The sequence below is a fragment of the Ambystoma mexicanum genome, chromosome 5q, assembly GCF_040938575.1.
Source record: "Ambystoma mexicanum isolate Mex_15411 chromosome 5q, UKY_AmexF1_1, whole genome shotgun sequence".
In the NCBI taxonomy this organism is placed as follows: Eukaryota; Metazoa; Chordata; class Amphibia; order Caudata; family Ambystomatidae; genus Ambystoma; species Ambystoma mexicanum.
Window position 1 is genome coordinate 221,414,849 of NC_090933.1, and position 21,825 is coordinate 221,436,673.

Consider the following 21,825-nt stretch of genomic DNA (forward strand, 5'->3'; position numbering starts at 1 on the left):
TCTGTCCTGCACTCTTCCTGCGTGATGCTGCACACTAGCAAATCATCAACATATTGTATAATCGTGGGTGTTTGTACATTTCCATAGTCCATCTGTAGCACTTTGTTGAAAACACTGAGGTACTCACGGTACCCCTGTGGAAGTCTTGTGTGTTGGAGTCAGATCCTGCGATATGTAAACACTGTAAAATGTTTAGTGTCTACGTGCAACTGTAGCCGGTAAGATAGCTGGAGGGTTGGGCGCTCATTGCTGCAATCTGTGTGTGATCTGCAGGTCACAAGCTTGAATCCCAGCAAGACCAACTCAGCATTTAATTCTTCTCAGGTTGAAAAATGAGCACCAACTCTGGTTGGGGGATATCGTGTGTAGATATGTTCAATGTAAATCCCTTAGTTATAAGCACTATGTAAATACACATTATTATCATTATGAGGTGGAAAAGAATGTGTTTTTTAGGTCAATCACTTTAAAGTGTCTAGTGGTAGGTGGTATGTTACACAGGATTGTAGCTGGGTTGGGTACAATTGTAAACTCCTCCTCCACAATATTGTATATGGGATGAAAATCTTGTATGAATCCCCAAGACATCCTGTTTTTTTCATAGGGTACACAGCCATGTTACCTGGGTATTCAGATGGCACAATGCTACCCTGTTGCAACAAGGTGGCAATCATTTCAGAAATGCCTTTGTCTGCATCTTCGGATATCGAATACTGTTTACCACAGAGTAAAATTACTGCCTCCTTCAATGTTATTTATACTGCTTCAATCTCTTTCGTCAGACCTGCATTGTAAGGGCAACTAGTCCATACTAGATACTTTTGCCAAATCTTATTTCAGGAAAGATGGTACCTTTTTAGCCAACAGTATTATCTGAGGTGTTTCCCTATACTGTATGTTCAATTGGTATGGAGTCAACATTTCGAAAAGTACTCCATCATCTGTAACATCATCTTCAAATAACTCATCATCTGTCATGTCGCTCAACCGCTATGTTGAGTCAAGTGCTTTGGCTGTGCACCAGCTTACACATTCCTTGTCTGTCCCGTGTAACACTACTCTGTCCTCTCCCACCACTGCTGCCTCTAAATGTATCATAATTATCTCCCCTTCTGCCACATATGTAGGTACATCTGCTGTGAACAAAAACTATGTGGGTAATCATAACAATTTATCCTGTATTCGCTGAAACCAGCCGAGCAATACCTGTACCCTACAAAGGAATAATTCTGATTATTAAGGTCATTCCTTGTAATGATTTCTATCCAAAGAATGCTCATAGAACTTTCTCGCATTTGCATAATGAATGCTTGGTGTTGAACATATTATCCCTTCCTGAACAAATGAGATCAACAGGTATAATCTTCTAATTAAATCTCTTTACAATATGATTAGCAGTGTGTCCAGGAATATAGCAATGGCGCTGTCATGTGAATGGAACCTTTGTCATAGCACCAGAGAACCCTTGTATGTCCATCGTTATTTATAACAGTAGAAACCCCCCTTCGCTGACACAAGATCTTGTCGCCCCGGTGTTAACCAAAATGGAAAACTTCCTATCCCCTATTGTCATTCTCATCCGGAGTTCCTCTTCTGGGTCAGGAGTTATTGATTGCACTGGACACATCAAGCTCCTCTGTGGGCTGTCCTATTGGGGTATATGCTCCTCCCGTTCCTGTGAAGGGGTTCCTTCCCACTCCTTTCACACCCCCTGTCATGGGTACTGGAGTTTGTGGCAATACATTCCTGTCCAACTGTCTGGACTGTTATGTTTGCATTTTCAATAGATTCAGTGATTGCTGTTGTACATGTGGCTGCTGCGGCTGCTACAGCTGTTGTACCTGGGGCGTCTGCTGCTGTGGTATTTGGTGCATTTGCAGCTGTGTCTGTGATGGTGTGTTATGTTGTGGGAATGGTTGTTGTTGAGTATATCGAAATCTGACCTGTTCCTGCTGTGTTTGTTCAGATTATTATGGTGGAAATACAGGCCCCCCTCTTGCACTGAGTTGCTGCCATCCTCCATTGATTGCCGCTCTTCTCCTGCACACCCGTGCATAATGCCCTATCTTCCCACACATCCAACACTGTGCTCCAAACCTGCACAAACCTCCAAATAATAGTCCCGTCCCACCAAAACTTCCTCCATACCTCCAAATCCATACCGTCTTCCCCTCAGTGCACAGCTCCTCCCCTGGGGTAATAATTACTGTCTCCTCTTCCTCCCAAATATCTGCTCGTCCTCTGCTGTTGATATTCCTGCTCATAATATTCTCCCCCAACATTCATTATTATTGCTACCTCTACAGTTGTCTTTGACAATTTATTTTGCACCTATTTAGCTTCCTCTCTTTGCCTCTCTTCTACCTTGTTCCTCTGCTTCTCTTGTTTCATTTGACAATATTGGATAATATTCAACTGTATCTCGGGCCATTGTTTCATCTCAATCCCTACAATTTTCTTTAGCTGCTTCTGCATGTCTTTGGGAAGACGCTGGCAGAAAATGTGATAAAATATATCAGTAGATTTTTGTGCCAGCTTTCCTTTGTTTCTAAATACCACTTCCCATGTATTTCCTGTATGTATGGCACCTGATCCTCCTCTGTCTTCATTTTGCATGTCACAATCGCACTCATTTCATACATATCTGGGTATTGTACCCCCAATGCCCTTCAAACATCTATTCTACAATTGTTAAACAGTGAACCATCATGTGCATTATTTCATGCCATGACATCAGGATACCCTGCCCTTTCCATACATCATCTGACTGTCCGCATAATATTGAAGCAAGTAAACACTTCACGTCCCCTAGCACCAATGTCATTCCTGGCGTCCATTTTTCCAGCTCATAAATCCACTTTCCTGCCCCTCCTGTCAACATGGAAAGTTAGCCATCAAATTGTTTTTGTCTGTTTGAGGCCAGGGTTTATACTGATCCAACCCCTCCCTGTTTGGAACTATGGTAACTGAATCACCCCTGCCTTGCATACGGGTGTAATCGCACCCTTTGTCCCTTTTGATGTTATCACCATTCGGCTTGCTCGACGGCTTGGAAAATTCCTTCATTTGTTCACACAGTGTGTTTTCCTTCCCAAATTTATTGGGAGAAGCTCTGAGAGCAATGGGGCCCCGTGTCGTAGTCGCTCGCCATCCCGCAAATCTATTAGTGGATACTTTAGTATTCAGGATGCACCTGTTTGGGGAGCTTGTGTCGCCTCCTATTCCCCTTCCTCCTCTTCATCTTCCCACTCCTGTTCCTCTCCCTCATCCTCTTCCAGCACCTCATTGCTATTGACTACACTCATATACACGCCTCTTTCAATCTCATCTATTATATTTCTGCTGACGCTGCCAGCTACTTCCCTCATGCCTTCTTTTTTTTCTCTGTCCCCCGTTACCTTCTACCTCCTATAAGCTTCTCTCGTTTTCTACTGCTCATTCCCTCTTTCCAGAGCCATCATGTTGCCATTATTATTTTTATGTCCATCTATTTTAAATAGTTTCTGCCAATCATGTGTCAGGTATAACTGCTGCTTCTTGTACTCCTCCCTTAATGTCTTTCAATGTTTCCAACTCTTCTTTCACTTCTTTTAGTTGTGTTTCTAAACTGTGATTTTTATCATTTTCCACTTGCACTGCTAAGGTGCCCTTAGTGCCACCTTCATTTTCTTTTCCCTTAACCTCACCTTCTGCTTCTGGGGGCAAATTTCTGGGATTGCTTTAACCTGCTGCATCTTGCAATTGATATAATCCTGGCACAGTCGAAAATTAAATGCATGGCTGAGGGGGAGGAGGCACTCTAGAATGTACATACCCTTCAACATCTCTTTTACCAATACTCTCTTTTTTGTCTGCTCCTCCTTCTCAAACATCTTCTGTAAGTCAAGTATGCTTGGACTGCTCTGTAATTTATATATTTTGTGTGTGGCGTGTAAATATGTGTGCCTATGTTGCAGCAGATGCTTCAAGTGCACCCCTTTCTGAGGCCATTACTGCACCATTTTGCCAGCCATGTCTATGACCCATTGTACATGGCATTTAAGAATCTTTTGTTTATATTGGGGGAAGCGACTCACACAAATGAACAATGGGCGTATCCGCCGTTATGATAATAAAACTCAATTTACCACAAATTTAACAATCGCTGTTTCACCACACTCTCACTGTTTCTCTCCTTTTCATACCCCACTCCATCACAATGGTTTACAAGACCAACAGAATGTCCTCCCTAACTAACAGCACACAATCTCAATCTATTCCATACTCACCACCAAATAATCCTAACTGCTACTCTTCCGTCCTATTGTGTACCAAAACAATATCAACAACAATCAACACCAAATCAAATCTATTCTACAAAGCCGTCTTCCCTTTACATGTGGTATCTCCTCTTTTATCTCTTTACTGCCCCCTGAAGGAGGCTGGGCTTTATGCCCTACAGCACGGTGCTCCCTAACTACTGTCGGAAACATCTCTTCTCTCCCTCTCCCTCTCTCTCTCTCTCTCTCTTCAATACTCTTTATTCAACTTAAACAATAACTTTGCCCTCCCCTGCAGGTATTGTCATGCACAGATATACTCACAATCCTATGATCCCTGAAGTCCATCGGTGTTGAGTTTCCTCTCTCTGCCTGATCTGCCCTCTTTGCCCAGGGTGCCACATGCAAGACCGGGCAGGACTTTTGCTAAAACTTGGCTCCAACCAACCTTTTCTTAAGTGCGCCCTCGAACCGGACTCTGCTGTCCCGGACCCTCTGCCAGGCACTGGGCATCTCAGCAGTGCCTCCAAATTTTAAGATAGGCCCAAATATATTGATAAGAGAAAAAACTCAGTAATGAAGTAATTCCAAGTGTATGAGAAAATCAAGCTTTATTTAAATACCAATGGCTGCTGGCAGAGCGTACAAAAGACAATCTCAAAATTGTGTTAGAAACAAGGTTTTAAACAAAAAACATGTCATAACTGATGTCATAGTTAGTAATCATAAACAACATCTGCTCCCTCTCTTGATTTGTTGTTAGAGTATAGAACATATATTTGTCTATATTGATTTCTTTAACTGTTGTTCCTTTTATTTTATTGTATTTGTATGAAGCGCCGAGACCCAGAGGTATCACGGTGCTAGGATAATGGTACAGTACAGGTAAATAGACTGCAATAGGATACATGTGGCAATCCAGCATATGCATTTACAAGTATTTGTTAAAAGGTTGTTTTTAACTTTCTTTCAAAAGGGTGGGTAGGAAGGTTCTTCTTGATACACTGAGAGGGGTCAATGGCAGTGAAGCTGGAGTCCCCAGCTCTCTTTTTAATGAATCTGAGGGTAATGAGGGGAGATGAGGAAGAGGAGCCTAAACTGCGAGTGGTATGTCTTTTTGTGATGCTGTTGGTTAGGTGGGGGGTTGCGGTGTTGTGCAAGCAGCGGTGGGTGATCGCGAGGATTTTGTACTCAATGCGTGCCTTGATGGGTAGCCAGTGCAACTCACGTCTGAATTGCGAAATGTGGTCAGATTGTTTCAGGCTCCAGACTGATCTTGAAGTTTATTTATGTTTTTTGTTGATGTTCCTGCTAGAGTGGAGTTACAATAATCCAATTTGTTGCCAATGATGGCCCTTGCTAGGGTGAGGCATTTACTGGTGGTGAGGAATTTTCTAGAGAGGTTAATGAGTTAAGTGGAGTAGGCGGCTAATGAGGCGATTGCTTTGACATGTTTCTGCATGTTTAGTTCAGCCTCGAGGTAGACTCCCAGCATTTTGACGTGGGAGGATAACGGGGTGAAGTTCCTGTTGATCCAGAAGGAAGTTAAATCAGGGTTGAGGTGTTTGAGGTGGTGTGGAGAGCCCACAACTAGGAGCTCTGTCTTGTCATCATTCAGGCAGAGATGGTGGGTTGCCATCCATGCCTGAATGATGCTATAAATGTAGTTAATGTTGGTAGAGTCTAGATCATAGTTACCAGTGATTTTGAGAAGGACCTGTGTATCATCAGCAAAGTTAGTATAAGGGGTGGCGAGGCTGTCCAGGTGGTCGAAGAGGGGTTTGGTAAACATATTTTACAGCGTGGGGCAGCAAGATGATCCTTGAGGGACACCATAAGGGATGGGGAAGAGGTCAGCTGCTACCAAGCTCAAAAAGACCCTGGAGGATCATCCAGAGAGGAAGGACTTGATCCAATTGGCTGCTTCGGGGGAGAGGTTGAAGTTGGCAGTGAGGTGGTGGCACAAAATTTAGTGAACCACGAGATCAAATGCCATGAAGAGATCTAGTAGAAGGAGGATGGCAAGCTCCCTGTTGTCCCTGATGTGGTCGGGCTTGATCTTCAGGTTGAGGTGGGTGGATTCTGTGCTATGTCTAGGTTTGAGATCTGATTGGCGGGTGCCCAGTAGATTATGGGTTTCAAGATGGATTTGGAGTTGCGAGTAGGCAGTGCAGTCCAGAATTTTGAGGAAGTGGGGTACTGTTGTGATAGGGCTGTAATTGGTAGGAAGGGTGGGGTTGAGGCAGGGTTTCTTCAGGAGTGGTGTGAACCAGGCTTCCTTGATGGAGTTGGGAATTGAGTTAGATTTGAAAGAGACATTAATGAAGTTGGCAATGGTGGGCTCTAGAGCTTCAGGACACATTTTAACAATGAGGCCTGGGCATATGTCCCCAGAGCAGTTAGAGACTTTCAGGTGTTGGATGGTGGTGAGGAACTAAGCAGAGAGACAGCAGAGAACTAAAACAGTGGTCAGGTGGGGGTGGTAAGGTTGGTAGTTTCCAAGGGGGTGAGCAGCGTGGGGGGGTAGGATTTATGTTAGTATGGTTTTGACCCTGAGGTTATGGGTTTGGTTGCTAGGGCAGACTGCATGAGTAAGCACCAGGCTTTGTTTTTGGGGAAGCTATCCCTGTGGGGAACAGGGTTTCGAACTGTTTAAGAATCTTGATGAGCTCTCTGGCATTGGAGCTTGCTTCAGTTATTCTAACATTGTATCTCTTGGCTTTGGCGGCAAAGATGGCTGTTTTGTAAGTACTCACTGAGCGATGGAAGGCTTCCTTGTTGAAGGGTGTGGGGGTTTTTCTCCAGAGATGCTCAAGGGCACCTTTTTATTTGTGGAGGGTGACTAATTCATCTGTATACCAATTCTGAAGATTTCTTTTTTGTGGGAGAGGTTTTGAGGGGGCATGTTCATCTAGTGGATTGAGCAGCACAGATTAATATGCTGAGAGAATGTCTTCGGGGTAGGCGCTGTCTGGCACTGTCTTGAGGGAGGCCAGGATAGTAGGGGCTAGTTGCTCAACAGTGAGTTTACGGGTATGTCTAGCAGTGATAGGGGGTGGTCCCCTGCTCTGTGTGTGGTGTTGGAGGTGGTGGCTAATGTGAAGCAAATTATTGAGTGATCTGTCCAGGGTAGTGGGTCGATGGAGTTGACTTGGAGGGATGTGTTGGTCGAGAGTATCCAGTCAAGGATCCTTCCTTTTTCGTGGGTGGGAGAGAGGACCATTTGGGAGAGGTTCATCTCTTCAAGGGCTGTAGTGAGGGCAGTTGCCCTCTGGCCAGTGGGGTCTCTGAAGCCTAGGTTGATGTCTCCTAGGAGTATGAGTTTGGTTTTTGGCTTAAGGAGGTGGTAGGCGATGAGCAGGGGGATGTCGGCATCAGGTGTGCCAATATTGCTGGGTTGGCAGTAGAGTAGTAGGATGTCAATGGTGGCTTGCGGGGAGGATTCAATCTTGGCCAGGAGGAGTTCATAGCCCGGGAGTGTCTGGAGGGGGGAAACTCTGATGGGGAGGGTTGATTTGGAGATGATGGCTACTCCTCCTCCTTGGCTGCCTTGTCAGTTGGCTTGTAGGATGGAGTAGCTGGTGTCTAGAGCAATTAATAGGAGGGGTCTCGCTGCCTCATACAGCCAGGTTTCTGTTATGGCCAGTATGTCAAGGTTTTTGGCTAGTATGAGGTTGTGGATGTTAGGGGTGAGCGCACAGATGGAACATGCATTAACAAGTGCGCATGCAAGGGATATAGGTGTAATTGGGAAGGTGAGGAGGGAGGTGGGAATACCAGAGGTGGATTTGGATGGGGGGCAGAGGTGGTAAGTATGTAAGGATGGGTTTGGTGGTAGCTGTGTTATGAGGTATGGGTGTGCAGGGTTGTGCTATAGGGTCCTCAGGGCGGTGGTGTTTGGTTTCATGCGAGTGGAGGGGGCCCTGCAGTCTGGAGCGGAGTCTTTGCAAGTGTACTAAGCCCAGACAGAGTGCCATATGTGCTTCTGGGGGGGTGCAAAGTTGAGGCTGTCCAGAGGGGGATGGTAGGCAAGGTGTTGGGGAGGTGTCAATGAGATATAGATGCATGGGGCTAGTTTTGTGGGGCTTGGTCGGTGCTGCGGGGTGTGCCGTGAGTGGCTGGGTGGAGTGGGTCTCTGATCCTGCTTGCGAGGTTGTGTAATCTGTGAGATCTATGAGGGTGGTTGATGTAGGTGAAACATTACATTTGTGTTTGTTTTTTTGGCTACCGTATTGAGTAGGGGAGCTAATCCAGATTAGGGTAGGAAGCCAGGGGAAAGGTGTGGGTGGGATTGGAACAGCCAGAGGGCTGTGACGCTGTGGAGGGTTGGCAGTGGCCAGTTTTCCTACAGCAGAGGACAATGGGTTGAGGTGGGTGCATGATTGCATGTAGGGTTGGTGGGCAAAGTGAGAGGGGGTGATCTTGATGGCAGGAGGGTGAGCAAAGGGCCCAGGTGATGGGACTTGCACTGTGGGGTTGCGAGCAACCGGGATATACTGAATATTATCATCAGGCACAGGCATAGGGGCAGACTGGGTAGAGGCATGAGTAGCAATTACACTGTGCATACGGTCAACATTAGCATTGTACATGAGGTCAACATTAGCATTGTACATAAGCTCAACATCTGTGTTGTACATAGGGGCAGTGGTGCTGGTGTTGGGACCATTAGGGATGTGCAGTACAATGGCAACAGGCATAGGTGCAGAGCAGGTAGTATTACAGATATCCAGGTCAGAAAATACATTAGGTTAATGGATAGTAACAGTGGGTATGCGGATACAATCAGTGGAAGACTACATCACATCATTAATTGGCATAATGTTATAAGAGGCAGAGTGGGCTTTGTTGGCCAACAATGAGGCTAAATTATGTGTTTAAAGTCTTTTTGGAGATTTGAGAAATCTGGGGGGAGAGCACGTTGGCTGCAGTTCATCTGGGTGCCATAGTGGTTATAGAATGGTGGTCGCTGATTGATTTCCATGAGGGTGGGGGCAATGGCGCATCAATGTTGTGGTGGGGTTGGGGCCTAGCAAGGCTCGTGAGGGGATGCTGGCGCGCTTTACCCGAAGGGCTGGGACCGTGGAGAGCGTGCATGTAAGGGCGTGGAGTGGGTAGTTGTAGAAGAGCCAGGAAACATGTGTGTTTCTGCAAGGGGCCATGGGGAGCATGCCATTTCTTTAGGCTTTGGATGGACCAGGAGAGATCACAGGCTGAGGCTTTGGCAGAGGATACCAGCTGAGTGTGGGCAGGTGCAGTAGATAAGCTGTTGCTTGTCTTACTGTGATGGTCTGAAGGATAGGTTGAGGGATCGATCACAGGCCATGTAAGCTTGTCAGTAGCTGCAGGTAACAGTATTTTGGTGCGCATGGTCTTCACAGTGTCCGTGGCTGCCCCGGGCAGACAGGGAGAGACATGGGCCTTACATCCGGAGCCTTACTGTCGGGCCCAGCTTCTGCTTCCCGCTCAGCCGAGCCTCCCAAATTGCTGTGGCCGTCGGCATATCAGAAGGCTGCTTGTAATCTTATGGTTGTTCCGCAGAGTGTTCTCGGCAAGGCAGCCAAGCTAGACAAAGTGGCACCCATTTTATCAGGGGGTTGCTGATGTCGGTGGTACTGGCCTCAGTGCCTCAATGGGAAAAGGTACACCAGCTCCATGTGCGCTCAACTTGGGAAACCTCTACAACTATTAACTCCTCCTAGATACATCCTCCTACAAATGATACATTTCAATCTAACATGACATTGGTTGGTGCTCCACTACATTAGTTGATAAGAAGACAGGGTTTAATTGCTCGCCTATTTGCTCATCGTCAAGCTCTTTTATGAAGTGTCAAGGTTCATGGTGGGGAAGGAGAGATGGGCGAACCGCTATGATCCAGTTTGAAGACATTGCTCCCTTCTCTTTCCCAGGTCTGAAACCTTATCTGACAGTCTATTTGTGGCCTTGGCATGCCCGTCACTGTACCTGGATGTACTAAGAAAATAGCAGCTGTACTATTTAGTTGGGCCTGGAATAAATGACCATTGTCTCGCTCACGTGGTAGAGGACCACTGTTCATAGCTCTATTTCATCTAATTACTGGATTTTCTGCTGTTTGAACGTGTGTGTGCTTTCTAGTGGTGGCCACTTGGGGCGCTGTGTATTCATTCACTATGAGATCAAGTGACACAGTAGCTACTTGCAGCTGGCATTCAAGGATATTTGTATTTCTCACTGCTACCAACTTGAAACTAATTAACTTTAATAATTGCAAGCTATGTGCCCTGGAAAACATTAGCTGGTACGGTTTCAGCTTTTAAGCGAAACTCCTCTCGGCCCCCTGACCTTGGTGCTGGGGGCTGCTGTCTCAGTATGGTGGGGCCTGAAGCTTGGTGTTAAACAATTTTGTGTCAGGATGCAGTATTTCAGAATTGAGGTCCTTCTGGTTTTGTTGTGATAAATGGCAGTGCTTCTGCTCATTCGCTGCCATTTTGGTGTTCTTCGTGTTTTTGTATGCCGCCATTTATTATTCCCTGCCTTTGTTCGCTAAAACCTTTAATCTACCCCTACTTGCCCATGTCTATACTACTTGTTTACCCCTGTCTGGGTATTCTGCAACCTCCTACTTATGTGAATGCAAGCTACCTGTTACTGTATTTGTTTCACACAATCTATTCTACTCATAATGGCAGCTGAATGACCCTTAGTGTTTCACTAAGAGTTTACTGAACCTTTCTCAAAGTATACTTTCGTTAATGATTGCGAACATGTGGGGGTCATTCATAATTGGGAACAGGTGGGGCTGTGGCCAGTATTGGTGCAACTGTTATCTTTATTATTACACTATGTTACTCCCGCAACCTGCTCTCATGAATTCCCTGATCCTCCTGCTCTTCCTCTCAAGTGTCACCTGATGGCACGTGTACCATTTACTCACTTCAGGAGATGGACACTTACTAATATGTCACACTACTTTGCAAATGTTTTCTGCTTTCTTCCAGCAATATCAGGCGAGCATTTCTCTGCTACAGGTTTGGTGGAATTTTGTCAAGAGTGGTCCAAATTTGAGGGGGGTACCAACATTTTTAGATGGCTTATAACTTTGTTGCCATTTGATTAATGTAGACAACGTTTTCAGAAACATTTATTATAGCCCAACCTTGAATGTTTGTGCAAAGTCTGAATGGATATTTTCAAGTGGGGACTAAGTTTTATTACTATTTTATATATGTATATTCTGACACTTTTCAAAAAATAAAGAATGGACAGATTTGCAGCAAACTCATGTAAGGAGCATTGGCAAGGACATGAAAGCATGGTTTTGAAAATGTGTCCATGTTTTATTTTTTGAAAAGTGTCATACTATAGGTACAAAAAATTGTGATACACCTGGTGACTGAGGTACAGCCTGTGGATATGGGCAGTGGCCAAATTGTCTGCGTCATAGCATAAGGCCATGACCTGGACAATCTGGCTATTGGCCATGACCACGAGGGACCAGCAATGGGGTTAAAGTGGGCATGGCCACCAGGGACCATCTATGTGGTAAAGGTTTTCGAAATTGGGATAGGTTTGAATGGGAAAAAATATCTGCTTGTGGGTGCAGGTTGAAGTGCTGGATGGGATTGCCGTAAATATGCAAGGGTGGGTCATCAAGAACTTCAAAGCATGATTTTGCAAATATGTCCTGCACTTTATTTTTTTGTAAAGTGTGAAAATATAAGTACAAAGCACAGACATAAAACATTGGTGTCTGGGTAATGGGGATGTCAGCAAGGAGAAATGTGTAGTCATTTGCTTATTCACACATGCGGCTTGGCTGAAGCAGTAGGTTTGAATGGAAAACAATTTTCTGCATGTGGTTACAGCCTGAAGTGGTAGACTAGATTACAACAAACCTGCACGACAAGCATTAGCAAGGACCTGACAGCATGTTTTTGGAAATATGTCTTGTGTTTTATGTTTCCAAAGTGTAAGAATGTATGTAGAAAAACTAGTGATATACATTTGGTGTCTGCAATGTCTTTCTTCCGTTAAACCATGTCCACTGTTACATAGCAACATTCTGGTTTTAAGAAACCACTGCACTTCTTTTCAAATGTTAAATTAGATTTTCACATGAATTAGGAGATTTTCCATCCTATTTATTTCCAATACATCTTTGCTTACAGAGAGGATCCTCCACAATCTGGGATGCCCTCAAATTATAGCTGTATTTAGCAAATATTTTTGGGCGGGAATCGACAAATGAATGATAGTGCTTCTGATCACATACAATTATATGCAGTAAACTGCATTGAAGTAATGAGCCACTAGAATTGACTAGAACTCAATTATGGATACTTTGTGTCTGCTGCTTCAAATAAAAGGTGTAGTTTGATTCATCCAAGTAATTGTATTTGGGGGTGTGCCAAAATCACCAACTGGTAACCCTGTGGACTCCCTTAAATCCCCGGCTCCTGTCACAAGGGCTAGAGCAGCACTCTAAAATGATAGTAAACAAATGAGAGCCATGTTTATTTGTATGATCTATTGCCCTTTGTCCATTCCCTAGCCTCTTAGCATACTACTATTGGCTACTAAGGGGTTTGACTTGATTTGATAATTTGTATCACGCAAATCCCAATGGACCGAGACTTCGTTTGAGCATAGGTGTTAAAATCAGGAGAGCGGAGAGTGGAGAGCGGAGAACTGCACATTAGTGAGGGGAAAATCAAGGGTGAGAACACATTTTCCACCCTCACCACATAAGCAAAACTTATTGATGTGGGGAATGCATATAGTAGAAGGAAAGGCCCTTGGACATGTGGCATGGCTTATAAGAATGTTTAATAAATAAATAAATAAATGGGAGTGGAGGAGTTTGTTAGTGTTTGACCGTGTCACAGCTTCAACAATAGTAGCTTGTCTGCAAGGTCTGCAGACGTGAAGTGCCAGATGGTGAGGGCACATTGGCTGATGGGCATCTAGGCTGGTGACTGGGTAGCCAATTCAAGCCTTTACCGGGGGAAAAGCACTTGAAGTGAGGCTGTTCCTTACATACAGCTACTCTGCTTTGATTTTGAGCCAGGAACTGGCCACCAATCACATTGTTAGGCCATTTCAATCTGTGCTTGGTGTATGTCCCGTAGAACGACTTGGCCCTATCTCTCTCTTCTTCTATTGCAACAAATAAAACGTGATTTCTGAAGTCAGGAGCAACGATTAGAATCCCTCAGAATTTCTTAAACGGAAATGCATGCAGATTGTGTGGAATGGAACGTTCATAAAAAGGATGCTCTTGTTGATAGAATGGTGATATAGGTATGTCTAGAGGGAAATGCATTTCCAAAGCTAGTACAGCATCAAAACCAAGAATTAACTGATGAGGTAACTATAATTGAAATACAACCACCTGTAAAAGATATGAAACTCACTTTGGACGTTTTTAAGATCTCCTGGGAACACCATTGGGCAACCCACTTAATTACATGCTTCCGGGAATAGAAATTTGGTCACTACATTCCATTTTGAATTAGTCACCCTTAGTTTTATGTCTTTGCCCAGGTATGGGTCGCGAGCTTGTTGTGCAAGCTTCACCTCACCCATAACGCTTTTGCAATGACACCTAGAAGTTAGGACTAGACAGCACTTTTTCGTAGGTTACCAAATGTCATTTGCATGTGGTCTTTCCACTTCTGTAATGGCATCACAGCCTTAAAATCAATGTTTCACAGAGCTATCCCAGTGGCTATTATTCATTAAGAATGTTTTCTCTGTCAGTCTTTAATTTTGCACTAGGCAGACTAAGTGGCATTGTATTCCCAGACAGGATCCCAAACTTGCTTTGCATAGAGACACAAGCTATGCCTGGCTGATGACACTAAAGCACATCTCTGGTTGCTTGCAATATTGTGCAGCAGGGATGCAACCTAACATTGTTTGCTGGCCTGTTCCTTTTTGAGTTGAACCAATCCTGATTTAGATATGGTGTTTCCTCCTCTGTCATGCCATCACAGGCTCAATATGATAGTTTGAAGGGCTGCTTAGAGCAGTGCCAGCAGTTATGATCTATTAAAAATATTCCATACACCACTATGCAGTTTTAAAGAGATCACTGCATTCAGTAAGGGAACAATCCTATTGTGGAACCGATCAGACTGTAGCTTTGATGAAAATAGTTAAATCTAAGATACTTGCTACTACATTATTAATCTTAGTATCAACTTCCATCAGTAAGAAATAATAGAAATTGGAACAGTACTTAACTGTACACACCCGCACCTTAGTCACAATAATTCATATTGGCCAGCAGTCAAAAGAGTTCATGATGGCTGTCTTGCCTAAATATACATAAAGGGCATTCAGCAGCATTTGTTGGGAATTATTCTGGCAGACACTGTCAAATTTGTCTTTTGCTGAAACGTTTACGTTCTTCCTCTGGTCAATCTTTGAGACCCTTGTGCTAGATTGGTTATTAACAAAATGACCGAGAAATTCACAATCTCAAGTGTAAGTCAGCAGGGTTGTCTTATCTTTAAACAAGGGTGTGGGAGCCCCTTTACCCGGAACAAATATAGGTCAAATACCCTGTTCTATGGAATGTATCTCACTCAGGAGGGTCTACAAACATGTTTTTGTTCATTGCACCCTTCACAAAGTAGAACAAAAAATGCATATCAGTCTGGTCCAGCCCACAGGGGCAGTCCAGCACCGAAATGCTAGCTAATTCTCCTCTGAACAAGAGTACCATCAGCAACCCCAGACACGTGTTTTGGCCTTGTAGGGCCACATCATTGAGGTGCATCTGAGCCTCTCTAAAGGCACAGTGAGCAAGGAGTCCACATATGGATTACCCTGGTTACTTAGGGTGAAACCCCAAGATTTACAAATTAAACATGTCTTATCTTAATTCAGCTTGTATAGTGAGTCGGGGAAAATACGAACTCCTAAAAACATAGAATGGTTCTAATATCGACAATATCAATATAAAACTGCTCTTTAGGCTGAAGATGATCTGCTGTATTCCCAGACTCTTGTAATTGAAACCTCAATATGGCCAGAGCACTTTCAGGACCCATTTTCTTTTCCTGCATATTTGTTAAGTGCCAAAGTCCTTAGGCCTCCGCGCGCTACACTGAAACATGGGACAGACATCAATGAAAAATAATGAGACAGAAACCCAGAAACCCAGAAAGGAGAGACCTCCCTGGGAGACAAAATTAGTTTTCAAGCACCTCCTGAAACCAAGGTAGCTTGGTCCCTTTCAAAGTTTCTCAGGCAACTCATTCCAAGCTTGTGCAATCAAGAAGGGAAAAGAGTGGGAAGTAGCAAGGCCATGTGTATCAGAAGACAGGAGATTGCGAGCTGGTTTGTAAACTTCTATTTTTCCTTCTAGTAAGATGGCGTATCTCCAAACAGGCATTTGTGGCCCAGCGTTAAGTATCTTAAACTGTACTCTGGCGGCTACAGGGATCCAGTGGAGCTGCCTACGACCCCAGACACTGGTTCTCTCCACACAATGTTACAAGCAACTCGTACTGCATCATTTTGAATCTTTTGTAATTTACCCAAACATTTCTTGCTAGTCCCACCTAGCAATGCATTACAGTAGTCTCGTCTGGGTAACACTATGACTAGCACTAACTTCTCATGATTTTACTGGGTTACCAGGCGGCAGATATGCCTCAGATCCCTTGTGTAGTAATTGGAATTTTTTACCACATAATTTACTTGAGCATCTGCATTTAATGAAGCCTCCATGAAAATGCCTAAGCTTTTAACCTTATCAACCAGAGGGATGAAATCTCTATCAATGCTGAAACTCTTATAAGCCAAACTCAGTTTTTCTCAGGCGTGTTTCGACCCGCAAACCATGAGTTCCATTTTAGCAGTATTTAAACACAACCAATTAGAGGTCATCCAGTCTTTGATGAGTTTGTACATTTTATTGAAGTTGTCTTGGTCAGTTTCGTAGTGCCCACTCGATTCCACAGACAGTTTGAAAACATCAGCATCATTTGCAGAGAAAACCCCCAGTTTTTCTATTTCAACACAAAGTGGTTTAACATAAATGTTGAAAAGAGATGGGGACAAACAAGCCGCCTGTGGAACTTCACATATGATTGAAGCTGGATCAAATGCAGCGTCTCCCCAACAGATTTTGGAGTTGCGGCCACAGAGAAATTATTCCATCCATAATATAGCTTCCTCTAAGAAGCGGCCAGTATGACTAGATGTATTCAGCAACCATTTATGATCACCCAGAAGGTCGAAGGCAGCCAATAGATCTAGAAGAATCAGCAACCACGAGCCACTCTTTTCTAAAACGGTAATCATGTGAGTGCAAAGATCAAGAAGGGCACTCTCAGGTCCATAAGTGCTACGGAAGCCGGATTGCTTCTTATTGAGAAGGCCCATCGCCTTCATGTAATTTTGCAACTGGTTGGTGGCCTTTTAGTCAATCATTTTCAGGAGGAGAGCAGTGTTGGTTATTGGTCTAAGGTTTGAAAAATCCTTGGGATCCAAACCAGTTTTTTTTCAAAGCGGGGTCTCCACTACGTCCGTAATGGCTGCAGGGAGAGAACCTTTTGCGCAAGAAGCATTAATAAATCTTCTTTTAAAGAAAGGTGTGAACAATTCCCTGTTCTTGAGAATTATTTTTGAGGGAAGAAAATCTCAAGGGCAACTGGTTGGATGCACTTCTTGTAACACATCTGCCACATCACTTTCTGGAACGGCAGAGAAACTAAAAGAAATCTGAGGGTCCTGACCTTGTTGGAGCCCTGTGAAACCAGCAAGTTTTGGTAGTTGTTGATCCAAGTCTTAGAAAATTCTATTGCGTGCTAGGAAGATATTATCCACAAAGGCTTTCTGTACCTGGATGCAATCTCGTCTGTCCGGGTTAAAGGATATATTCAAGGCATTAGGCTTTTCTCACGCTTAATCATAATTAAAAAAAACTTCTTTTGTTTCGTTTCCTGCTTTTGATATTTGTTCATTGTAATCATTTTGTTTAGCCTCCACAATCTTGGATTTGTACTACTTCTCACTGAGTTTCCAACCTTCTTTATTTGCTTGAGTTTTCTCTTTGAGCAGTTACGTTCAGCTTGTCTTTTCCTCTGTTTGAGCAGGGTCAAATCTGGGGTGAACCAGCCCTGGTGATAAGGCCAATCTCTAACTGTTCTGAGTTTGAGTATGCAATTCTATTTACTAATACTTCTAGGTGTTATAACTCTTCACTAAATGCTCGGGGGTTTCCTGGTCCGTAGTTTGAGACATACGTTCTCTCACACAGTCAGCTAAATCAGAAGATCTGATTTTTTGAAAGTTTCCTTCTTGAACCTTGTAGGAGATCTTGTGTCTACACAGGTTCAGTTGTACAAGCTCTATAATGCATGTGATGAAGAAATTATCCGACCACATACAAGGTTCTGTGATCACATCAACCACCTTTGTATTTCTAGTAGAAAGCCAGACTAGAATATGGCCCTTTATATGAGATGGGTCTGAATTCTACACACAAAAGTCCACATCTGTTAGTGAAAGTTCTAAATCCAGGGCTGCTTTATCTCTCGGATCTCCTTTCCAGTGCTTTATATCACCCAGAAATATTGTGGAGCAGTTAGATTTCTGTAGGGGCGCTAGCAACTGGTCAACATGTTCATTGAAATATGGCATCTCTATGGGGGGGGTCGATATGTCAGGATGAAGTTAATGTTATTATTATAATCTGGGTTGATTTTAGTGTGTATGATTTCACACTCATCACATTCTTTCTTGACTTCAAACATAACCAGGTCTCACCTGCAGATGATAGCAACACCACCCCCTTGGCCCTCTGTCTGATTTTTTTCAAAGAAGACATAATCCGGAAGGGTACCTTGTGCTATCCTTGGCCCATGTGAGTCCATCAACCATGTATCAGTAAGACATATAATGTCCACTTGTTTTTCCACAATATATTTGTGAACATCATCAGCATGTTTTGGCATAGATCTGGTGCTAAGAAGTGCAGGCTTTAACCCCAACGGACGTAACTCATCCACTCCTTATGGGCACTCGGAGATCACATGGGGGCGTTTGGATGGCCCATTTTGCAATACTGCTGTTTCCTGGACGGCTAAGATACTTTTAGTCCCTCAAACCATTTTTATGTGTTGGTCAGAACACAAGGTGGTTCTTTAGAAATCATAGGAGGAGCCAACATTTTCACTGAGGGCATGGGTGACTGCATAGTCGGTAGTCGACTAACTATGTCGACCACCTCCAGCCTTGTACTTACCAAAGGGTAGCCAAAGTAGCGTTGCAGTATAGCCACCCGCCGTGCCTTCCAAAGTGTTTGCTTACACTCAAAGCATTGAGCGATGGTCTCCCTGTGAGCCTGCTTTGTAGCTCGCAGGGCTTCAAAAGTCTCAACCAAATCCATGGTCAAAGCCCAAAGGACTTTGCCGTCCAATATGTAAGGGGATCTCAGAAGCACTGCCCGACCTAACCCAGATTTGCACAGACTTGCTAGACCCTAACACACCCATAGGATTTTAAAAGATAATGGCTATTCTATAAATATTCATATCCTTGACCGTGACGTTTCTTCGAATTATACGAGAGGAATCCACAGTTATTTGTCTGAAGATGACTGTGCCTTGAAATGTGAAGAGATTATCAAGGTAAACCTCTTCCCATTCATAACAGAGGCTAAATAGGAATGCAGACATTAGCATACAAATCCGATCTCTCTTAAAGCAAGGATCAATCTTCTGACTACTGCTTAGAATCACTATGAATATCACTAATACCATAAATTATGACAATGCCTTTCTTGTACAAATATACCACACACCAGAGAGACGTTCTCGATTTAACAAAGGCAAAAGCTCTATCTTTGTTGTAAGACAAGTGGTATCCATTAGGTTTGCAGATTGTCAAGCTGGTCAAGTTATTATATTAAAATTCTTGATGAACTTTCCAAATAATTGAAATAAAGTATTATATAAGGTAGAGTTGGAATGATGTGGAATTACTTATCGGATATTTCATGCATCTACCACATTTAATTCTGAAGCCCACTAGTTCCGTCATTTCCAGAATGTCAACATTCCTTCATCGAAAAAATATAATTTTTCAAAAGGCTAAGGTAATCACCTGAAGGAGGATCGACATAAGGAAATATTGAGATTTTTGGAGAAATGCTTATAGGAAATAGTGTAGAAGCCCAAAGTGACGAGGGAGATGTTCTACAGGACTTATGTGGTAAAAGAATGACAGCAGTTCCTGCTCATATTTAGTGTGTTTTGATTTATTTTTTGGCTATGTTTTTCTTTTAAGATATTATCTAAAAGTAATTTTCGTTTTACTTGTTGTATATTATGTACACTATATACAGACCCACCTTATGTTTTCAATTTTCTGATTTGACTAAAATAAAAATTATGTTATGTTATGTTATTTAGCATTTGTATGGCACCTTTTAGCATTGTTATGATTCCAAAGTAGTGTGGGTTGAATGCCCTTGGGGACCGTAGTCCAGGTCAGTAGAGAGAGTAATGTAGTACAACATGCTTGGGTGCACTCGACATGTGTGCAGCCAGTGTGTAATAGGTAGTGTGAAGCTGCATACTAGTGCTAGGTGTGATGCGGTGGTTGTGTAAGATCAGTAAACTGTGTGCAGCAAGACCGATGGACTATGGTATCTGCATTTTGGTGGCGCTTGTACTTGACAGTGATGTTATGTGTGCAGCTCGGCCGATTTTGAGGGGTATGGCTGTGTTCCAAAGACTATTTGAGGTTAACGTGGAGGTGTGTAAGTATGGGTGTAGCTGCATTCTATGGTTTGTTGGTGCAGAGGCAAGAGTTAGCATAGTGGTGTGTTTGAGTGTCTGTGTGTATTCCAGGGAGACCTTCTTCCTTTTCAGCTTCCAGTGCCTGTCGAGAGCGTGGTATCTCCCTGTTTCTTAATGGGTCGGATTGTTTTTGCAAAGACTGATGGGTGGTGACAGGCAGACATTAATTTGGGGGAACAGGGATGTTTTCCTTCTATTACTGAAATATTTTCCTTTTCAGGCCAGGAACCTCATATCCCAACACTGCCCTTCTTGATAGGTGGAGTGATTTTATCGCAAGAATTCAATTATTCCACATCCAGCCACTAAAATGAATAAATAACCAAACTTCGTGAAATACAGTTTTAGATGACTTTATGAAATCAGTACATTGACCCAACAAAATTGCGGGCATGAATAAAAATAAAAGAAATTCAGTAGCATCCATACTCCAAATATGATATTAACGAGTATGATGAAAGCAATGGCTGCTGAGGTTTACCAGGAGAGCATTCATACCCCTGGTCACCAGCATGGTCGAAATGATGCTCATCTGACCACCTATGTGCCTTAGCACATTGAGCCTGTGTGTGTGTGTTTTAGACACGGCATGCATGTGCAGGCGCTTCAGCACCTTCTGAAGGTCAAGGAGGCATATAGTGGTGAAATAATGAACTGGGTCTAGCATTGGATATGTATCAGAGACAAATTGGACCAAAATAATGGTTATATTTGTAGATGGGATTACCATTTCAGGTGATGAAAAAGAGTGATATGTACAAATGCCGCTCTCAAGTACATTAGCCCCAGGGACCATTCACAGTGAAGTAGAGTGGCTACAGCAATTGTTGGAAATCCTACTCGGCTGAAGACCCGAACACGTGTTAGTTAAACTTCCTGTTTTCTATTTACTACAAGTAACTGCCCTAGTTTTGGATCAGCAGGCCAAGCTTACTAGCAGACTGTTAGGATGATGGATGCTATGGTATGCATGAGCAAACAAACACAATCCAATGTATTACCCCTAAAATGAAAGACCCAGTTTTAGGATAAAACAGAAAAATCAGAAAAATGCATGATTGGGAAATTAAACAAAAACACACATGTGGTAGAAGACTTTTTGGTGGTGTGCCTATTTCTTGGTGTTGTCATTCCAGTCAGACCTAGGAGTCAGGAAGGCTTCAATAAATCCTAGAAAAGAGGATAGTAAATGCAAAACAAATGAAAGTTTACCAAACACAGGGAACTGTTATTTGTATAGGTTCTGATGCTCCAAACACATTTATAGGTTTTTAGATTATCAGTTATGATCACTGATATTTCAAAAGTGTTTTCAGTTTTCAATGAGCATGTTCAGAGTGTGTGACATCCATGGTTCCCAAGCCTATGTCAGACAGGTTGACATGGAAGACTAAGCTCAGACCAGGTGTGTGCTACATGGTTGTCTAAGTTAACCCAGCTGCCGGTTTCTTCAAAGCTTCCAAGGAGGGATGGAAAGCACAAACGTATAGAAATACTTCTTGTTGATCATGGTGTTTATGGGGGTTTTACCCAGAGATCTCAAATTTCCCTTTGCTGTACTTGAGAAAGTCATACAATCCTGTTTTTTCTTGCACATGCAGGACTTGTAGTTTTCCCTAAATTTAAATCTGAAAGACACCAACTACAATCAGGGTACAAGTTGAGGGTAAATGCAGGCACCACCCACAGTTTTCAGAGGGTGGACACAGCCCCCCTTGGTTGTTTGAGGGTAAAAAAGTGTTATGGCTCCCATTAATTTAGCA